The 21,163-nt window shown below is 31.4% G+C and overlaps 13 non-coding genes across 13 annotated transcripts; all 13 read left to right on the top strand.

The window, feature by feature from the left end:
* The first annotated feature begins 1,924 nt into the window (after nucleotides 1–1,924).
* Nucleotides 1,925–1,998, top strand: TRNAT-AGU (transfer RNA threonine (anticodon AGU)). The gene has a single exon. It is a non-coding gene; the product is annotated as a tRNA-Thr (tRNA).
* Nucleotides 1,999–2,943: 945 nt separating this feature from the next.
* On the top strand, nucleotides 2,944–3,017 carry TRNAT-AGU (transfer RNA threonine (anticodon AGU)). The gene has a single exon. It is a non-coding gene; the product is annotated as a tRNA-Thr (tRNA).
* Nucleotides 3,018–3,466: 449 nt separating this feature from the next.
* Nucleotides 3,467–3,539, top strand: TRNAT-CGU (transfer RNA threonine (anticodon CGU)). The gene has a single exon. It is a non-coding gene; the product is annotated as a tRNA-Thr (tRNA).
* A 1,966-nt stretch (nucleotides 3,540–5,505) lies between these two features.
* On the top strand, nucleotides 5,506–5,578 carry TRNAT-CGU (transfer RNA threonine (anticodon CGU)). The gene has a single exon. It is a non-coding gene; the product is annotated as a tRNA-Thr (tRNA).
* A 947-nt stretch (nucleotides 5,579–6,525) lies between these two features.
* TRNAT-CGU (transfer RNA threonine (anticodon CGU)) lies at nucleotides 6,526–6,598 on the top strand. Its single transcript has one exon. It is a non-coding gene; the product is annotated as a tRNA-Thr (tRNA).
* Nucleotides 6,599–7,545: 947 nt separating this feature from the next.
* Nucleotides 7,546–7,618, top strand: TRNAT-CGU (transfer RNA threonine (anticodon CGU)). Its single transcript has one exon. It is a non-coding gene; the product is annotated as a tRNA-Thr (tRNA).
* Nucleotides 7,619–9,583: 1,965 nt separating this feature from the next.
* TRNAT-CGU (transfer RNA threonine (anticodon CGU)) lies at nucleotides 9,584–9,656 on the top strand. Its single transcript has one exon. It is a non-coding gene; the product is annotated as a tRNA-Thr (tRNA).
* A 4,512-nt stretch (nucleotides 9,657–14,168) lies between these two features.
* TRNAT-AGU (transfer RNA threonine (anticodon AGU)) lies at nucleotides 14,169–14,242 on the top strand. The gene has a single exon. It is a non-coding gene; the product is annotated as a tRNA-Thr (tRNA).
* Nucleotides 14,243–15,187: 945 nt separating this feature from the next.
* Nucleotides 15,188–15,261, top strand: TRNAT-AGU (transfer RNA threonine (anticodon AGU)). The gene has a single exon. It is a non-coding gene; the product is annotated as a tRNA-Thr (tRNA).
* Nucleotides 15,262–15,699: 438 nt separating this feature from the next.
* TRNAT-CGU (transfer RNA threonine (anticodon CGU)) lies at nucleotides 15,700–15,772 on the top strand. The gene has a single exon. It is a non-coding gene; the product is annotated as a tRNA-Thr (tRNA).
* Nucleotides 15,773–18,757: 2,985 nt separating this feature from the next.
* TRNAT-CGU (transfer RNA threonine (anticodon CGU)) lies at nucleotides 18,758–18,830 on the top strand. Its single transcript has one exon. It is a non-coding gene; the product is annotated as a tRNA-Thr (tRNA).
* A 947-nt stretch (nucleotides 18,831–19,777) lies between these two features.
* Nucleotides 19,778–19,850, top strand: TRNAT-CGU (transfer RNA threonine (anticodon CGU)). The gene has a single exon. It is a non-coding gene; the product is annotated as a tRNA-Thr (tRNA).
* Nucleotides 19,851–20,797: 947 nt separating this feature from the next.
* TRNAT-CGU (transfer RNA threonine (anticodon CGU)) lies at nucleotides 20,798–20,870 on the top strand. Its single transcript has one exon. It is a non-coding gene; the product is annotated as a tRNA-Thr (tRNA).
* The last annotated feature ends 293 nt before the right edge of the window (nucleotides 20,871–21,163 follow it).

Below are 21,163 nucleotides of genomic sequence, written 5' to 3'. Positions count from 1 at the left end.
CTTCCTGCGATTCAATTAAATTAGAAAAGTCTGATTTATCTTTCGGTTGAACAGATCATCTTAAACCTAATAAAAACTGAAAGTGTTTTCAATATTATAGTAACAATACTGTGATTGCAAAATCAAAAAGGTATTTCAATGAGCAAGAGGCAGATGAAATATAACCCTAGATTTGAGCAAATTTGATGAATATATGTAAAACACTTATTTATGAACTATTCAAAATATGGGATTGAGTTTAAAATGTGTTCTTTTTTAATACAACATAGCTATTCTTGTTTACAGATTAGGAATCCTTGCTTGTTTAACATTAGAATACATATTAAGACACTTTAACACAGGCACAGAATTTGATCACCAATACTAAATTAATGATCCCTTCTATATCACTAAAGTAAGTGCTGTGGCTAAGTGGTTAAAGCGCCTGTCTCGTAAACAGGAAATCCAGAGTTCAAATCTCAGCAGCACCTTATTATTGGTCCTTACATGTAAAAATAATTTTCATCACGCAAATGTTTAATACATTTTAAAAAGAAAAGTGTTGTTCTGTGAACATTAGAATGGGTCATCTTAAATTCAAAAACAAAAAAACGTGGTATTGTGAAGATTTTCAAAGTAATGCTTTGAATGAAAAAGGGAAAAAAGAGTGACAAAGAGCAAAATAGAGATAAAAAATCATTCTAGAGTTAAAATCAAGTAATGCATTCTTAAAGAAGGCATAATGTAAACATTTATGAACAGGATAAGCAATATATCAATGAGGTGTTTATCAATAGGATCAGTATCCTCGTCTAAAGTAGTTGAGTAGAGCGTTTTCTGAACTGAGAAATGATTATGAAAGTGAAAAACTCAGGATTCTCTTGAACACCATATGGCAAACTGTTTCTTAAAGCATTTTCAAGAGGGTGCTATGGCTTAGCTGGTTAAAGCGCCTGTCTAGTAAACAGGAAATCCTGAGTTCAAATCTCAGCAGTGCCTTGCTTTCCTCATTCTTCAATAAAAAACTATTTTCATTAATTCTTCCTGCGATTCAATTAAATTAGAAAAGTCTGATTTATCTTTCGGTTGAACAGATCATCTTAAACCTAATAAAAACTGAAAGTGTTTTCAATATTTTAGTAACAATACTGTGATTGCAAAATCAAAAAGGTATTTCAATGAGCAAGAGGCAGATGAAATATAACCCTAGATTTGAGCAAATTTGATGAATATATGTAAAACACTTATTTATGAACTATTCAAAATATGGGATTGAGTTTAAAATGTGTTCTTTTTTAATACAACATAGCTATTCTTGTTTACAGATTAGGAATCCTTGCTTGTTTAACATTAGAATACATATTAAGACACTTTAACACAGGCACAGAATTTGATCACCAATACTAAATTAATGATCCCTTCTATATCACTAAAGTAGGTGCTGTGGCTAAGTGGTTAAAACACCTGTCTTGTAAACAGGAAATCCTGAGTTCAAATCTCAGCAGCACCTTATTATTGGTTCTTACATGTAAAAATAATTTTCATCACGCAAATGTTTAATACATTTTAAAAAGAAAAGTGTTGTTCTGTGAACATTAGAATGGGTCATCTTAAATTCAAAAACTAAAAAACGTGGTATTGTGAAGATTTTCAAAGTAATGCTTTGAATGAAAAAGGGAAAAAAGAGTGACAAACAGCAAAATAGAGATAAAAAATCATTCTAGAGTTGAAATCAAGTAATGCATTCTTAAAGAAGGCATGATTAAAACATTTATGAACAAGATAAGCAATATATCAATGAGGTGTTTATGAATAGGATCAGTATCCTCGTCTAAAGTAGTTGAGTAGAGCGTTTTCTGAATTGAGAAATGATTATGAAAGTGAAAAACTCAGGATTCTCTTGAACACCATATGGCAAACTGTTCCTTAAAGAGTTTTCAAAGAGGGTGCTGTGGCTTAGCTGGTTAAAGCGCCTGTCTAGTAAACAGGAGATCCTGAGTTCAAATCTCAGCAGTGCCTTGCTTTCCTCATTCTTAAATAAAAAAATATTTTCATTAAGTCGTCCTGCGATTCAATTAAATTTGAAAAGTCTGATTCATCTTTCGGTTGAACAGATCATCTTAAACCTAATAAAAACTGAAAGTGTTTTCAATATTATAGTAACAATACTGTGATTGCAAAATCAAAAAGGTGTTTCAATGAGCAAGAGGCAGATGAAATATAACCCTAGATTTGAGCAATATTGATGAATATATGTAAAACACTTATTTATAAACTATTCAAAATATGGGATTGTGTTTAAAATGTGTTCTTTTTTAAAACAACATAGCTATTCTTGTTTACAGATTAGGAATCGTGGCTTGTTTAACATTAGAATACATATTAAGACACTTTAACACAGGCACAGAATTTGATCACCAATACTAAATTAATGATCCCTTCTGTATCACTAAAGTAGGTGCTGTGGCTAAGTGGTTAAAGCGCCTGTCTCGTAAACAGGAAATCCTGAGTTCAAATTTCAGCAGCTCCTTATTATTGGTCCTTACATGTAAAAATATTTTTCATCACGCAAGTGTTTAATACATTTTAAAAAGAAAAGTGTAGTTCTGTGAACATTAGAATGGGTCATCTTAAATTGAAAAACAAAAAAACGTGGTATTGTGAAGATTTTCAAAGTAATGCTTTGAATGAAAAAGGGAAAAAAGAGTGACAAAGAGCAAAATAAAGATAAAAAATCATTCTAGAGTTGAATTCAAGTAATGCATTCTTAAAGAAGGCATAATTAAAACATTTATGAACAGGATAAGCAATATATCAATGAGGTGTTTATGAATAGGATCAGTATCCTCGTCTAAACTATTTGAGTAGTGCGTTTTCTGAACTGAGAAATGATTATGAAAGTGAAAAACTCAGGTTTCTCTTGAACACCAGATGGCAAACTGTTCCTTAAAGCATTTTCAAGAGGGTGCTGTGGCTTAGCTGGTTAAAGCGCCTGTCTAGTAAACAGGAGATCCTGAGTTCAAATCTCAGCAGTGCCAAGCTTTCCTCGTTCTTAAATAAAAAATTATTTTCATTAAGTCGTCCTGCAATTCAATTAAATTAGAAAAGTCTGATTTATCTTTCGGTTGAACAGATCATCTTAAACCTAATAAAAACTGAAAGTGTTTACAATATTATAGTAACAATACTGTGATTGCAAAATCAAAAAGGTATTGCAATGAGCAAGAGGCAGATGAAATATGACCCTAGATTTGAGCAATATTGATGAATATATGTAAAACACTTATTTATAAACTATTCAAAATATGGGATTGAGTTTAAAATGTGTTCTTTTTTAATACAACATAGCTATTCTTGTTTACAGATTAGGAATCCTTGCTTGTTTAACATTAGAATACATATTAAGACACTTTAACACAGGCACAGAATTTGATCACCAATACTAAATTAATGATCCCTTCTGTATCCCTTCTGTATCACTAAAGTAGGTGCTGTGGCTAAGTGGTTAAAGCGCCTGTCTCGTAAACAGGAAATCCTGAGTTCAAATCTCAGCAGCACCTTATTATTGGTCCTTACATGTAAAAATAATTTTCATCACGCAAATGTTTAATACATTTTAAAAAGAAAAGTGTTGTTCTGTGAACATTAGAATGGGTCATCTTAAATTGAAAAACTAAAAAACGTGGTATTGTGAAGATTTTCAAAGTAATGCTTTGAATGAAAAAGGGAAAAAAGAGTGACAAAGAGCAAAATAGAGATAAAAAATCATTCTAGAGTTGAAATCAAGTAATGCATTCTTAAAGAAGGCATAATTAAAACATTTATGAACAGGATAAGCAATATATCAATGAGGTGTTTATCAATAGGATCAGTATCCTCGTCTAAAGTAGTTGAGTAGAGCGTTTTCTGAACTGAGAAATGATTATGAAAGTGAAAAACTCAGGATTCTCTTGAACACCATATGGCAAACTGTTCTTTAAAACATTTTCAAGAGGGTGCTGTGGCTTAGCTGGTTAAAGCGCCTGTCTAGTAAACAGGCGATCCTGAGTTTAAATCTCAGCAGTGCCTTGCTTTCCTCATTCTTAAATAAAAAACTATTTTCATTAATTCGTCCTGCGATTCAATTAAATTAGAAAAGTCTGATTCATCTTTTGGTTGAACAGATCATCTTAAACCTAATAAAAACTGAAAGTGATTTCAATATTATAGTAACAATACTGTGATTGCAAAATCAAAAAGGTATTTCAATGAGCAAGAGGCAGATGAAATATAACCCTAGATTTGAGCAATATTGATGAATATATGTAAAACACTTATTTATGAACTATTCAAAATATGGAATTGAGTTTAAAATGTGTTCTTTTGTAATACAACATAACTATTCTTGTTTACAGATTAGGAATCCTTGCTTGTTTAACATTAGAATACATATTAAGACACTTTAACACAGGCACAGAATTTGATCACCAATACTAAATTAATGATCCCTTCTGTATCACTAAAATAGGTGCTTTGGCTAAGTGGTTAAAGCGCCTGTCTCGTAAACAGGAAATCCTGAGTTCAAATCTAAGCAGCACCTTATTATTTGTCCTTACCTGTAAAAATAATTTTCATCACGCAAATGTTTAATACATTTTAAAAAGAAAAGTGTTGTTCTGTGAACATTAGAATGGGTCATCTTAAATTGAAAAACAAAAAAACGTGGTATTGTGAAGATTTTCAAAGTAATGCTTTGAATGAAAAAGGGAAAAAAGAGTGACAAAGAGCAAAATAGAGATAAAATATCATTCTAGAGTTGCAATCAATTAATGCATTCTTAAAGAAGGCATAATTAAAACATTTATGAACAGGATAAGCAATATATCAATGAGGTGTTTATGAATAGGATCAGTATCCTTGTCTAAAGTAGTTGAGTAGAGCGTTTTCTGAACGGAGAAATGATTATGAAAGTGAAAAACTCAGGATTCTCTTGAACACCATATGGCAAACTGTTCCTTAAAGCATTTTCAAGAGGGTGCTGTGGCTTAGCTGGTTAAAGCGCCTTTCTAGTAAACAGGAAATCCTGAGTTCAAATCTCAGCAGTGCCTTGCTTTCCTTATTCTTATATAAAAAACTATTTTCATTAAGTCGTCCTGCGATTCAATTGAATTAGAAAAGTCTGATTTATCTTTCGGTTGAACAGATCATCTTAAACTTAATGAAAACTGAAAGTGTTTTCAATATTATAGTAACAATACTGTGATTGCAAAAATCAAAAAGGAATTTCAATGAGCAAGAGGCAGATGAAATATAACCCTAGATTTGAGCAATATTGATGAATATATGTAAAACACTTATTTATGAACTATTCAAAATATGGGATTGAGTTTAAAATGTGTTCTTTTGTAATACAACATAGCTATTCTTGTTTACAGATTAGGAATCCTTGCTTGTTTAACATTAGAACACATATTGAGACACTTTAACACAGGCACAGAATTTGATCACCAATACTAAATTAATGATCCCTTCTGTATCACTAAAATAGGTGCTGTGGCTAAGTGGTTAAAGCGCCTGTCTCGTAAACAGGAAATCCTGAGTTCAAATCTCAGCAGCACCTTATTATTGGTCCTTACATGTAAAAATAATTTTCATCACGCAAATGTTTAATACATTTTAAAAAGAAAAGTGTTGTTCTGTGAACATTAGAATGGGTCATCTTAAATTGAAAAACTAAAAAACGTGGTATTGTGAAGATTTTCAAAGTAATGCTTTGAATGAAAAAGGGAAAAAAGAGTGACAAAGAGCAAAATAGAGATAAAAAATCATTCTAGAGTTGAAATCAAGTAATGCATTCTTAAAGAAGGCATAATTAAAACATTTATGAACAGGATAAGCAATATATCAATGAGGTGTTTATCAATAGGATCAGTATCCTCGTCTAAAGTAGTTGAGTAGAGCGTTTTCTGAACTGAGAAATGATTATGAAAGTGAAAAACTCAGGATTCTCTTGAACACCATATGGCAAACTGTTCCTTAACGCATTTTCAAGAGGGTGCTGTGGATTAGCTGGTTAAAGCGCCTGTCTAGTAAACAGGAGATCCTGAGTTCAAATCTCAGCAGTGCCTTGCTTTCCTCATTCTTAAATAAAAAACTATTTTCATTAAGTCGTCCTGCGATTCAATTCAATTAGAAAAGTCTGATTTATCTTTCGGTTGAACAGATCATCTTAAACCTAATAAAAACTGAAAGTGTTTTCAATATTATAGTAACAATACTGTGATTGCAAAAATCAAAAAGGAATTTCAATGAGCAAGAGGCAGATGAAATATAACCCTAGATTTGAGCAATATTGATGAATATATGTAAAACACTTATTTATGAACTATTCAAAATATGGGATTGAGTTTAAAATGTGTTCTTTTGTAATACAACATAGCTATTCTTGTTTACAGATTGGGAATCCTTGCTTGTTTAACATTAGAACACATATTGAGACACTTTAACACAGGCACAGAATTTGATCACCAATACTAAATTAATGATCCCTTCTGTATCACTAATATAGGTGCTATGGCTAAGTGGTTAAAGCGCCTGTCTCGTAAACAGGAAATCCTGAGTTCAAATCTCAGCAGCACCTTATTATTGGTCCTTACATGTAAAAATAATTTTCATCACGCAAATGTTTAATACATTTTAAAAAGAAAAGTGTTGTTCTGTGAACATTAGAATGGGTCATCTTAAATTCAAAAACTAAAAAACGTGGTATTGTGAAGATTTTCAAAGTAATGCTTTGAATGAAAAAGGGAAAAAAGAGTGACAAACAGCAAAATAGAGATAAAAAATCATTCTAGAGTTGAAATCAAGTAATGCATTCTTAAAGAAGGCATGATTAAAACATTTATGAACAAGATAAGCAATATATCAATGAGGTGTTTATGAATAGGATCAGTATCCTCGTCTAAAGTAGTTGAGTAGAGCGTTTTCTGAATTGAGAAATGATTATGAAAGTGAAAAACTCAGGATTCTCTTGAACACCATATGGCAAACTGTTCCTTAAAGAGTTTTCAAAGAGGGTGCTGTGGCTTAGCTGGTTAAATCGCCTGTCTAGTAAACAGGAGATCCTGAGTTCAAATCTCAGCAGTGCCTTGCTTTCCTCATTCTTAAATAAAAAAATATTTTCATTAAGTCGTCCTGCGATTCAATTAAATTTGAAAAGTCTGATTCATCTTTCGGTTGAACAGATCATCTTTAACCTAATAAAAACTGAAAGTGTTTTCAATATTATAGTAACAATACTGTGATTGCAAAATCAAAAAGGTGTTTCAATGAGCAAGAGGCAGATGAAATATAACCCTAGATTTGAGCAATATTGATGAATATATGTAAAACACTTATTTATAAACTATTCAAAATATGGGATTGTGTTTAAAATGTGTTCTTTTTTAAAACAACATAGCTATTCTTGTTTACAGATTAGGAATCGTTGCTTGTTTAACATTAGAATACATATTAAGACACTTTAACACAGGCACAGAATTTGATCACCAATACTAAATTAATGATCCCTTCTGTATCACTAAAGTAGGTGCTGTGGCTAAGTGGTTAAAGCGCCTGTCTCGTAAACAGGAAATCCTGAGTTCAAATTTCAGCAGCACCTTATTATTGGTCCTTACATGTAAAAATATTTTTCATCACGCAAGTGTTTAATACATTTTAAAAAGAAAAGTGTAGTTCTGTGAACATTAGAATGGGTCATCTTAAATTGAAAAACAAAAAAACGTGGTATTGTGAAGATTTTCAAAGTAATGCTTTGAATGAAAAAGGGAAAAAAGAGTGACAAAGAGCAAAATAGAGATAAAAAATCATTCTAGAGTTGAATTCAATTAATGCATTCTTAAAGAAGGCATAATTAAAACATTTATGAACAGGATAAGCAATATATCAATGAGGTGTTTATGAATAGGATCAGTATCCTCGTCTAAACTATTTGAGTAGTGCGTTTTCTGAACTGAGAAATGATTATGAAAGTGAAAAACTCAGGTTTCTCTTGAACACCATATGGCAAACTGTTCCTTAAAGCATTTTCAAGAGGGTGCTGTGGCTTAGCTGGTTAAAGCGCCTGTCTAGTAAACAGGAGATCTTGAGTTCAAATCTCAGCAGTGCCAAGCTTTCCTCGTTCTTAAATAAAAAACTATTTTCATTAATTCGTCCTGCGATTCAATTAAATTAGAAAAGTCTGATTCATCTTTTGGTTGAACAGATCATCTTAAACCTAATAAAAACTGAAAGTGATTTCAATATTATAGTAACAATACTGTGATTGCAAAATCAAAAAGGTATTTCAATGAGCAAGAGGCAGATGAAATATAACCCTAGATTTGAGCAATATTGATGAATATATGTAAAACACTTATTTATGAACTATTCAAAATATGGAATTGAGTTTAAAATGTGTTCTTTTGTAATACAACATAACTATTCTTGTTTACAGATTAGGAATCCTTGCTTGTTTAACATTAGAATACATATTAAGACACTTTAACACAGGCACAGAATTTGCTCACCAATACTAAATTAATGATCCCTTCTGTATCACTAAAATAGGTGCTTTGGCTAAGTGGTTAAAGCGCCTGTCTCGTAAACAGGAAATCCTGAGTTCAAATCTAAGCAGCACCTTATTATTTGTCCTTACATGTAAAAATAATTTTCATCACGCAAATGTTTAATACATTTTAAAAAGAAAAGTGTTGTTCTGTGAACATTAGAATGGGTCATCTTAAATTGAAAAACAAAAAAACGTGGTATTGTGAAGATTTTCAAAGTAATGCTTTGAATGAAAAAGGGAAAAAAGAGTGACAAAGAGCAAAATAGAGATAAAATATCATTCTAGAGTTGAAATCAATTAATGCATTCTTAAAGAAGGCATAATTAAAACATTTATGAACAGGATAAGCAATATATCAATGAGGTGTTTATGAATAGGATCAGTATCCTTGTCTAAAGTAGTTGAGTAGAGCGTTTTCTGAACGGAGAAATGATTATGAAAGTGAAAAACTCAGGATTCTCTTGAACACCATATGGCAAACTGTTCCTTAAAGCATTTTCAAGAGGGTGCTGTGGCTTAGCTGGTTAAAGCGCCTTTCTAGTAAACAGGAAATCCTGAGTTCAAATCTCAGCAGTGCCTTGCTTTCCTTATTCTTATATAAAAAACTATTTTCATTAAGTCGTCCTGCGATTCAATTCAATTAGAAAAGTCTGATTTATCTTTCGGTTGAACAGATCATCTTAAACTTAATGAAAACTGAAAGTGTTTTCAATATTACAGTAACAATACTGTGATTGCAAAATCAAAAAGTTATTTCAATGAGCAAGAGGCAGATGAAGTATAACCCTAGATTTGAGCAATATTGATGAATATATGTAAAACACTTATTTATGAACTATTCAAAATATGGGATTGAGTTTAAAATGTGTTCTTTTTTAATACAACATAGCTATTCTTGTTTACAGATTAGAAATCCTTGCTTGTTTAACATTAGAATACATATTAAGACACTTTAACACAGGCACATAATTTGATCACCAATACTAAATTAATGATCCCTTCTATATCACTAAAGTAGGTGCTGTGGCTAAGTGGTTAAAGCGCCTGTCTCGTAAACAGGAAATCCTGAGTTCAAATCTCAGCAGCACCTTATTATTGGTCCTTACATGTAAAAATAATTTTCATCACGCAAATGTTTAATACATTTTAAAAAGAAAAGTGTTGTTCTGTGAACATTAGAATGGGTCATCTTAAATTGAAAAACAAAAAAACTTGGTATTGTGAAAATTTTCAAAGTAATGCTTTGAATAAAAAAGGGGAAAAAGAGTGACAAAGAGCAAAATAGAGATAAAAAATCATTCTAGAGTTGAATTCAAGTGATGCATTCTTAAAGAAGGCATGATTAAAACATTTATGAACAAGATAAGCAATATATCAATGAGGTGTTTATGAATAGGATCAGTATCCTCATCTAAAGTAGTTGAGTAGAGCGTTTTCTGAACTGAGAAATGATTATGAAATTGAAAAACTCAGGATTCTCTTGAACACCATATGGCAAACTGTTTCTTAAAGCATTTTCAAGAGGGTGCTATGGCTTAGCTGGTTAAAGCGCCTGTCTAGTAAACAGGAAATCCTGAGTTCAAATCTCAGCAGTGCCTTGCTTTCCTCATTCTTAAATAAAAAACTATTTTCATTAATTCTTCCTGCGATTCAATTAAATTAGAAAAGTCTGATTTATCTTTCGGTTGAACTGATCATCTTAAACCTAATAAAAACTGAAAGTGTTTTCAATATTATAGTAACAATACTGTGATTGCAAAATCAAAAAGGTATTTCAATGAGCAAGAGGCAGATGAAATATAACCCTAGATTTGAGCAATATTGATGAATATATGCAAAACACTTATTTATAAACTATTCAAAATATGGGATTGAGTTTAAAATGTGTTCTTTTTTAATACAACATAGCTATTCTTGTTTACAGATTAGGAATCCTTGCTTGTTTAACATTAGAATACATATTAAGACACTTTAACACAGGCACAGAATTTGATCACCAATACTAAATTAATGATTCCTTCTGTATCACTAAAGTAGGTGCTGTGGCTAAGTGCTCAAAGCGCCTGTCTTGTAAACAGGAAATCCTGAGTTCAAATCTCAGCAGCACCTTATTATTGGTCCTTACATGTAAAAATAATTTTCATCACGCAAATGTTTAATACATTTTAAAAAGAAAAGTGTTGTTCTGTGAACATTAGAATGGGTCATCTTAAATTGAAAAACAAAAAAACGTGGTATTGTGAAGATTTTCAAAGTAATGCTTTGAATGAAAAAGGGAAAAAAGAGTGACAAAGAGCAAAATAGAGATAAAAAATCATTCTAGAGTTAAAATCAAGTAATGCATTCTTAAAGAAGGCATAATTTAAACATTTATGAACAGGATAAGCAATATATCAATGAGGTGTTTATCAATAGGATCAGTATCCTCGTCTAAAGTAGTTGAGTAGAGCGTTTTCTGAACTGAGAAATGATTATGAAAGTGAAAAACTCAGGATTCTCTTGAACACCATATGGCAAACTGTTTCTTAAAGCATTTTCATGAGGGTGCTATGGCTTAGCTGGTTAAAGTGCCTGTCTAGTAAACAGGAAATCCTGAGTTCAAATCTCAGCAGTGCCTTGCTTTCCTCATTCTTAAATAAAAAATTATTTTCATGAAGTCGTCCTGCGATTCAATTAAATTAGAAAAGTCTGATTTATCTTTCGGTTGAACAGATCATCTTAAACCTAATAAAAACTGAAAGTGTTATCAATATTATAGTAACAATAATGTGATTGCAAAATCAAAAAGGTATTTCAATGAGCAAGAGGCAGATGAAGTATAACCCTAGATTTGAGCAATATTGATGAATATATGTAAAACACTTATTTATGAACTATTCAAAATATGGGATTGAGTTTAAAATGTGTTCTTTTTTAATACAACATAGCTATTCTTGTTTACAGATTAGGAATCCTTGCTTGTTTAACATTAGAATACATATTAAGACACTTTAACACAGGCACAGAATTTGATCACCAATACTAAATTAATGATCCCTTCTGTATCACTAAAGTAGGTGCTGTGGCTAAGTGCTCAAAGCGCCTGTCTTGTAAACAGGAAATCCTGAGTTCAAATCTCAGCAGCACCTTATTATTGGTCCTTACATGTAAAAATAATTTTCATCACACAAATGTTTAATACATTTTAAAAAGAAAAGTGTTGTTCTGTGAACATTAGAAAGGGTCATCTTAAATTGAAAAACAAAAAAACGTGGTATTGTGAAGATTTTCAAAGTAATGCTTTGAATGAAAAAGGGAAAAAAGAGTGACAAAGAGCAAAATAGAGATAAAAAATTCATTCTAGAGTTAAAATCAAGTAATGCATTCTTAAAGAAGGCATAATTTAAACATTTATGAACAGGATAAGCAATATATCAATGAGGTGTTTATCAATAGGATCAGTATCCTCGTCTAAAGTAGTTGAGTAGAGCGTTTTCTGAACTGAGAAATGATTATGAAAGTGAAAAACTCAGGATTCCCTTGAACACCATATGGCAAACTGTTTCTTAAAGCATTTTCATGAGGGTGCTATGGCTTAGCTGGTTAAAGTGCCTGTCTAGTAAACAGGAAATCCTGAGTTCAAATCTCAGCAGTGCCTTGCTTTCCTCATTCTTCAATAAAAAACTATTTTCATTATTTCTTCCTGCGATTCAATTAAATTAGAAAAGTCTGATTTATCTTTCGGTTGAACAGATCATCTTAAACCTAATAAAAACTGAAAGTGTTTTCAATATTATAGTAACAATACTGTGATTGCAAAATCAAAAAGGTATTTCAATGAGCAAGAGGCAGATGAAATATAACCCTAGATTTGAGCAAATTTGATGAATATATGTAAAACACTTATTTATGAACTATTCAAAATATGGGATTGAGTTTAAAATGTGTTCTTTTTTAATACAACATAGCTATTCTTGTTTACAGATTAGGAATCCTTGCTTGTTTAACATTAGAATACATATTAAGACACTTTAACACAGGCACAGAATTTGATCACCAATACTAAATTAATGATCCCTTCTATATCACTAAAGTAAGTGCTGTGGCTAAGTGGTTAAAGCGCCTGTCTCGTAAACAGGAAATCCAGAGTTCAAATCTCAGCAGCACCTTATTATTGGTCCTTACATGTAAAAATAATTTTCATCACGCAAATGTTTAATACATTTTAAAAAGAAAAGTGTTGTTCTGTGAACATTAGAATGGGTCATCTTAAATTCAAAAACAAAAAAACGTGGTATTGTGAAGATTTTCAAAGTAATGCTTTGAATGAAAAAGGGAAAAAAGAGTGACAAAGAGCAAAATAGAGATAAAAAATCATTCTAGAGTTAAAATCAAGTAATGCATTCTTAAAGAAGGCATAATTTAAACATTTATGAACAGGATAAGCAATATATCAATGAGGTGTTTATCAATAGGATCAGTATCCTCGTCTAAAGTAGTTGAGTAGAGCGTTTTCTGAACTGAGAAATGATTATGAAAGTGAAAAACTCAGGATTCTCTTGAACACCATATGGCAAACTGTTTCTTAAAGCATTTTCAAGAGGGTGCTATGGCTTAGCTGGTTAAAGCGCCTGTCTAGTAAACAGGAAATCCTGAGTTCAAATCTCAGCAGTGCCTTGCTTTCCTCATTCTTCAATAAAAAACTATTTTCATTAATTCTTCCTGCGATTCAATTAAATTAGAAAAGTCTGATTTATCTTTCGGTTGAACAGATCATCTTAAACCTAATAAAAACTGAAAGTGTTTTCAATATTTTAGTAACAATACTGTGATTGCAAAATCAAAAAGGTATTTCAATGAGCAAGAGGCAGATGAAATATAACCCTAGATTTGAGCAAATTTGATGAATATATGTAAAACACTTATTTATGAACTATTCAAAATATGGGATTGAGTTTAAAATGTGTTCTTTTTTAATACAACATAGCTATTCTTGTTTACAGATTAGGAATCCTTGCTTGTTTAACATTAGAATACATATTAAGACACTTTAACACAGGCACAGAATTTGATCACCAATACTAAATTAATGATCCCTTCTATATCACTAAAGTAGGTGCTGTGGCTAAGTGGTTAAAACGCCTGTCTTGTAAACAGGAAATCCTGAGTTCAAATCTCAGCAGCACCTTATTATTGGTTCTTACATGTAAAAATAATTTTCATCACGCAAATGTTTAATACATTTTAAAAAGAAAAGTGTTGTTCTGTGAACATTAGAATGGGTCATCTTAAATTCAAAAACTAAAAAACGTGGTATTGTGAAGATTTTCAAAGTAATGCTTTGAATGAAAAAGGGAAAAAAGAGTGACAAACAGCAAAATAGAGATAAAAAATCATTCTAGAGTTGAAATCAAGTAATGCATTCTTAAAGAAGGCATGATTAAAACATTTATGAACAAGATAAGCAATATATCAATGAGGTGTTTATGAATAGGATCAGTATCCTCGTCTAAAGTAGTTGAGTAGAGCGTTTTCTGAATTGAGAAATGATTATGAAAGTGAAAAACTCAGGATTCTCTTGAACACCATATGGCAAACTGTTCCTTAAAGAGTTTTCAAAGAGGGTGCTGTGGCTTAGCTGGTTAAAGCGCCTGTCTAGTAAACAGGAGATCCTGAGTTCAAATCTCAGCAGTGCCTTGCTTTCCTCATTCTTAAATAAAAAATTTTTTTCATTAAGTCGTCCTGCGATTCAATTAAATTTGAAAAGTCTGATTCATCTTTCGGTTGAACAGATCATCTTAAACCTAATAAAAACTGAAAGTGTTTTCAATATTATAGTAACAATACTGTGATTGCAAAATCAAAAAGGTGTTTCAATGAGCAAGAGGCAGATGAAATATAACCCTAGATTTGAGCAATATTGATGAATATATGTAAAACACTTATTTATAAACTATTCAAAATATGGGATTGTGTTTAAAATGTGTTCTTTTTTAAAACAACATAGCTATTCTTGTTTACAGATTAGGAATCGTGGCTTGTTTAACATTAGAATACATATTAAGACACTTTAACACAGGCACAGAATTTGATCACCAATACTAAATTAATGATCCCTTCTGTATCACTAAAGTAGGTGCTGTGGCTAAGTGGTTAAAGCGCCTGTCTCGTAAACAGGAAATCCTGAGTTCAAATTTCAGCAGCTCCTTATTATTGGTCCTTACATGTAAAAATATTTTTCATCACGCAAGTGTTTAATACATTTTAAAAAGAAAAGTGTAGTTCTGTGAACATTAGAATGGGTCATCTTAAATTGAAAAACAAAAAAACGTGGTATTGTGAAGATTTTCAAAGTAATGCTTTGAATGAAAAAGGGAAAAAAGAGTGACAAAGAGCAAAATAAAGATAAAAAATCATTCTAGAGTTGAATTCAAGTAATGCATTCTTAAAGAAGGCATAATTAAAACATTTATGAACAGGATAAGCAATATATCAATGAGGTGTTTATGAATAGGATCAGTATCCTCGTCTAAACTATTTGAGTAGTGCGTTTTCTGAACTGAGAAATGATTATGAAAGTGAAAAACTCAGGTTTCTCTTGAACACCAGATGGCAAACTGTTCCTTAAAGCATTTTCAAGAGGGTGCTGTGGCTTAGCTGGTTAAAGCGCCTGTCTAGTAAACAGGAGATCCTGAGTTCAAATCTCAGCAGTGCCAAGCTTTCCTCGTTCTTAAATAAAAAATTATTTTCATTAAGTCGTCCTGCAATTCAATTAAATTAGAAAAGTCTGATTTATCTTTCGGTTGAACAGATCATCTTAAACCTAATAAAAACTGAAAGTGTTTTCAATATTATAGTAACAATACTGTGATTGCAAAATCAAAAAGGTATTGCAATGAGCAAGAGGCAGATGAAATATGACCCTAGATTTGAGCAATATTGATGAATATATGTAAAACACTTATTTATAAACTATTCAAAATATGGGATTGAGTTTAAAATGTGTTCTTTTTTAATACAACATAGCTATTCTTGTTTACAGATTAGGAATCCTTGCTTGTTTAACATTAGAATACATATTAAGACACTTTAACACAGGCACAGAATTTGATCACCAATACTAAATTAATGATCCCTTCTGTATCACTAAAGTAGGTGCTGTGGCTAAGTGGTTAAAGCGCCTGTCTCGTAAACAGGAAATCCTGAGTTCAAATCTCAGCAGCACCTTATTATTGGTCCTTACATGTAAAAATAATTTTCATCACGCAAATGTTTAATACATTTTAAAAAGAAAAGTGTTGTTCTGTGAACATTAGAATGGGTCATCTTAAATTGAAAAACTAAAAAACGTGGTATTGTGAAGATTTTCAAAGTAATGCTTTGAATGAAAAAGGGAAAAAAGAGTGACAAAGAGCAAAATAGAGATAAAAAATCATTCTAGAGTTGAAATCAAGTAATGCATTCTTAAAGAAGGCATAATTAAAACATTTATGAACAGGATAAGCAATATATCAATGAGGTGTTTATCAATAGGATCAGTATCCTCGTCTAAAGTAGTTGAGTAGAGCGTTTTCTGAACTGAGAAATGATTATGAAAGTGAAAAACTCAGGATTCTCTTGAACACCATATGGCAAACTGTTCTTTAAAACATTTTCAAGAGGGTGCTGTGGCTTAGCTGGTTAAAGCGCCTGTCTAGTAAACAGGCGATCCTGAGTTTAAATCTCAGCAGTGCCTTGCTTTCCTCATTCTTAAATAAAAAACTATTTTCATTAATTCGTCCTGCGATTCAATTAAATTAGAAAAGTCTGATTCATCTTTTGGTTGAACAGATCATCTTAAACCTAATAAAAACTGAAAGTGATTTCAATATTATAGTAACAATACTGTGATTGCAAAATCAAAAAGGTATTTCAATGAGCAAGAGGCAGATGAAATATAACCCTAGATTTGAGCAATATTGATGAATATATGTAAAACACTTATTTATGAACTATTCAAAATATGGAATTGAGTTTAAAATGTGTTCTTTTGTAATACAACATAACTATTCTTGTTTACAGATTAGGAATCCTTGCTTGTTTAACATTAGAATACATATTAAGACACTTTAACACAGGCACAGAATTTGATCACCAATACTAAATTAATGATCCCTTCTGTATCACTAAAATAGGTGCTTTGGCTAAGTGGTTAAAGCGCCTGTCTCGTAAACAGGAAATCCTGAGTTCAAATCTAAGCAGCACCTTATTAATGGTCCTTACATGTAAAAATAATTTTCATCACGCAAATGTTTAATACATTTTAAAAAGAAAAGTGTTGTTCTGTGAACATTAGAATGGGGCATCTTAAATTGAAAAACAAAAAAACGTGGTATTGTGAAGATTTTCAAAGTAATGCTTTGAATGAAAAAGGGAAAAAAGAGTGACAAAGAGCAAAATAGAGATAAAAAATCATTCTAGAGTTGAAATCAAGTAATGCATTCTTAAAGAAGGCATAATTAAAACATTTATGAACAGGATAAGCAATATATCAATGAGGTGTTTATCAATAGGATCAGTATCCTCGTCTAAAGTAGTTGAGTAGAGCGTTTTCTGAACTGAGAAATGATTATGAAAGTGAAAAACTCAGGATTCTCTTGAACACCATATGGCAAACTGTTCTTTAAAACATTTTCAAGAGGGTGCTGTGGCTTAGCTGGTTAAAGCGCCTGTCTAGTAAACAGGCGATCCTGAGTTTAAATCTCAGCAGTGCCTTGCTTTCCTCATTCTTAAATAAAAAACTATTTTCATTAATTCGTCCTGCGATTCAATTAAATTAGAAAAGTCTGATTCATCTTTTGGTTGAACAGATCATCTTAAACCTAATAAAAACTGAAAGTGATTTCAATATTATAGTAACAATACTGTGATTGCAAAATCAAAAAGGTATTTCAATGAGCAAGAGGCAGATGAAATATAACCCTAGATTTGAGCAATATTGATGAATATATGTAAAACACTTATTTATGAACTATTCAAAATATGGAATTGAGTTTAAAATGTGTTCTTTTGTAATACAACATAACTATTCTTGTTTACAGATTAGGAATCCTTGCTTGTTTAACATTAGAATACATATTAAGACACTTTAACACAGGCACAGAATTTGATCACCAATACTAAATTAATGATCCCTTCTGTATCACTAAAATAGGTGCTTTGGCTAAGTGGTTAAAGCGCCTGTCTCGTAAACAGGAAATCCTGAGTTCAAATCTAAGCAGCACCTTATTATTTGTCCTTACCTGTAAAAATAATTTTCATCACGCAAATGTTTAATACATTTTAAAAAGAAAAGTGTTGTTCTGTGAACATTAGAATGGGTCATCTTAAATTGAAAAACAAAAAAACGTGGTATTGTGAAGATTTTCAAAGTAATGCTTTGAATGAAAAAGGGAAAAAAGAGTGACAAAGAGCAAAATAGAGATAAAATATCATTCTAGAGTTGCAATCAATTAATGCATTCTTAAAGAAGGCATAATTAAAACATTTATGAACAGGATAAGCAATATATCAATGAGGTGTTTATGAATAGGATCAGTATCCTTGTCTAAAGTAGTTGAGTAGAGCGTTTTCTGAACGGAGAAATGATTATGAAAGTGAAAAACTCAGGATTCTCTTGAACACCATATGGCAAACTGTTCCTTAAAGCATTTTCCTGAGGGTGCTGTGGCTTAGCTGGTTAAAGCGCCTTTCTAGTAAACAGGAAATCCTGAGTTCAAATCTCAGCAGTGCCTTGCTTTCCTTATTCTTATATAAAAAACTATTTTCATTAAGTCGTCCTGCGATTCAATTGAATTAGAAAAGTCTGATTTATCTTTCGGTTGAACAGATCATCTTAAACTTAATGAAAACTGAAAGTGTTTTCAATATTATAGTAACAATACTGTGATTGCAAAAATCAAAAAGGAATTTCAATGAGCAAGAGGCAGATGAAATATAACCCTAGATTTGAGCAATATTGATGAATATATGTAAAACACTTATTTATGAACTATTCAAAATATGGGATTGAGTTTAAAATGTGTTCTTTTGTAATACAACATAGCTATTCTTGTTTACAGATTAGGAATCCTTGCTTGTTTAACATTAGAACACATATTGAGACACTTTAACACAGGCACAGAATTTGATCACCAATACTAAATTAATGATCCCTTCTGTATCACTAAAATAGGTGCTGTGGCTAAGTGGTTAAAGCGCCTGTCTCGTAAACAGGAAATCCTGAGTTCAAATCTCAGCAGCACCTTATTATTGGTCCTTACATGTAAAAATAATTTTCATCACGCAAATGTTTAATACATTTTAAAAAGAAAAGTGTTGTTCTGTGAACATTAGAATGGGTCATCTTAAATTGAAAAACTAAAAAACGTGGTATTGTGAAGATTTTCAAAGTAATGCTTTGAATGAAAAAGGGAAAAAAGAGTGACAAAGAGCAAAATAGAGATAAAAAATCATTCTAGAGTTGAAATCAAGTAATGCATTCTTAAAGAAGGCATAATTAAAACATTTATGAACAGGATAAGCAATATATCAATGAGGTGTTTATCAATAGGATCAGTATCCTCGTCTAAAGTAGTTGAGTAGAGCGTTTTCTGAACTGAGAAATGATTATGAAAGTGAAAAACTCAGGATTCTCTTGAACACCATATGGCAAACTGTTCCTTAACGCATTTTCAAGAGGGTGCTGTGGATTAGCTGGTTAAAGCGCCTGTCTAGTAAACAGGAGATCCTGAGTTCAAATCTCAGCAGTGCCTTGCTTTCCTCATTCTTAAATAAAAAACTATTTTCATTAAGTCGTCCTGCGATTCAATTCAATTAGAAAAGTCTGATTTATCTTTCGGTTGAACAGATCATCTTAAACCTAATAAAAACTGAAAGTGTTTTCAATATTATAGTAACAATACTGTGATTGCAAAAATCAAAAAGGAATTTCAATGAGCAAGAGGCAGATGAAATATAACCCTAGATTTGAGCAATATTGATGAATATATGTAAAACACTTATTTATGAACTATTCAAAATATGGGATTGAGTTTAAAATGTGTTCTTTTGTAATACAACATAGCTATTCTTGTTTACAGATTGGGAATCCTTGCTTGTTTAACATTAGAACACATATTGAGACACTTTAACACAGGCACAGAATTTGATCACCAATACTAAATTAATGATCCCTTCTGTATCACTAATATAGGTGCTATGGCTAAGTGGTTAAAGCGCCTGTCTCGTAAACAGGAAATCCTGAGTTCAAATCTCAGCAGCACCTTATTATTGGTCCTTACATGTAAAAATAATTTTCATCACGCAAATGTTTAATACATTTTAAAAAGAAAAGTGTTGTTCTGTGAACATTAGAATGGGTCATCTTAAATTCAAAAACTAAAAAACGTGGTATTGTGAAGATTTTCAAAGTAATGCTTTGAATGAAAAAGGGAAAAAAGAGTGACAAACAGCAAAATAGAGATAAAAAATCATTCTAGAGTTGAAATCAAGTAATGCATTCTTAAAGAAGGCATGATTAAAACATTTATGAACAAGATAAGCAATATATCAATGAGGTGTTTATGAATAGGATCAGTATCCTCGTCTAAAGTAGTTGAGTAGAGCGTTTTCTGAATTGAGAAATGATTATGAAAGTGAAAAACTCAGGATTCTCTTGAACACCATATGGCAAACTGTTCCTTAAAGAGTTTTCAAAGAGGGTGCTGTGGCTTAGCTGGTTAAATCGCCTGTCTAGTAAACAGGAGATCCTGAGTTCAAATCTCATCAGTGCCTTGCTTTCCTCATTCTTAAATAAAAAAATATTTTCATTAAGTCGTCCTGCGATTCAATTAAATTTGAAAAGTCTGATTCATCTTTCGGTTGAACAGATCATCTTTAACCTAATAAAAACTGAAAGTGATTTCAATATTATAGTAACAATACTGTGATTGCAAAATCAAAAAGGTGTTTCAATGAGCAAGAGGCAGATGAAATATAACCCTAGATTTGAGCAATATTGATGAATATATGTAAAACACTTATTTATAAACTATTCAAAATATGGGATTGTGTTTAAAATGTGTTCTTTTTTAAAACAACATAGCTATTCTTGTTTACAGATTAGGAATCGTTGCTTGTTTAACATTAGAATACATATTAAGACACTTTAACACAGGCACAGAATTTGATCACCAATACTAAATTAATGATCCCTTCTGTATCACTAAAGTAGGTGCTGTGGCTAAGTGGTTAAAGCGCCTGTCTCGTAAACAGGAAATCCTGAGTTCAAATTTCAGCAGCACCTTATTATTGGTCCTTACATGTAAAAATATTTTTCATCACGCAAGTGTTTAATACATTTTAAAAAGAAAAGTGTAGTTCTGTGAACATTAGAATGGGTCATCTTAAATTGAAAAACAAAAAAACGTGGTATTGTGAAGATTTTCAAAGTAATGCTTTGAATGAAAAAGGGAAAAAAGAGTGACAAAGAGCAAAATAGAGATAAAAAATCATTCTAGAGTTGAATTCAAGTAATGCATTCTTAAAGAAGGCATAATTAAAACATTTATGAACAGGATAAGCAATATATCAATGAGG

The sequence above is a fragment of the Triturus cristatus genome, chromosome 8 (genome assembly GCF_964204655.1).
Source record: "Triturus cristatus chromosome 8, aTriCri1.1, whole genome shotgun sequence".
Taxonomy (NCBI): Eukaryota; Metazoa; Chordata; class Amphibia; order Caudata; family Salamandridae; genus Triturus; species Triturus cristatus.
This window is presented reverse-complemented; position numbering and strand designations above follow the sequence as displayed.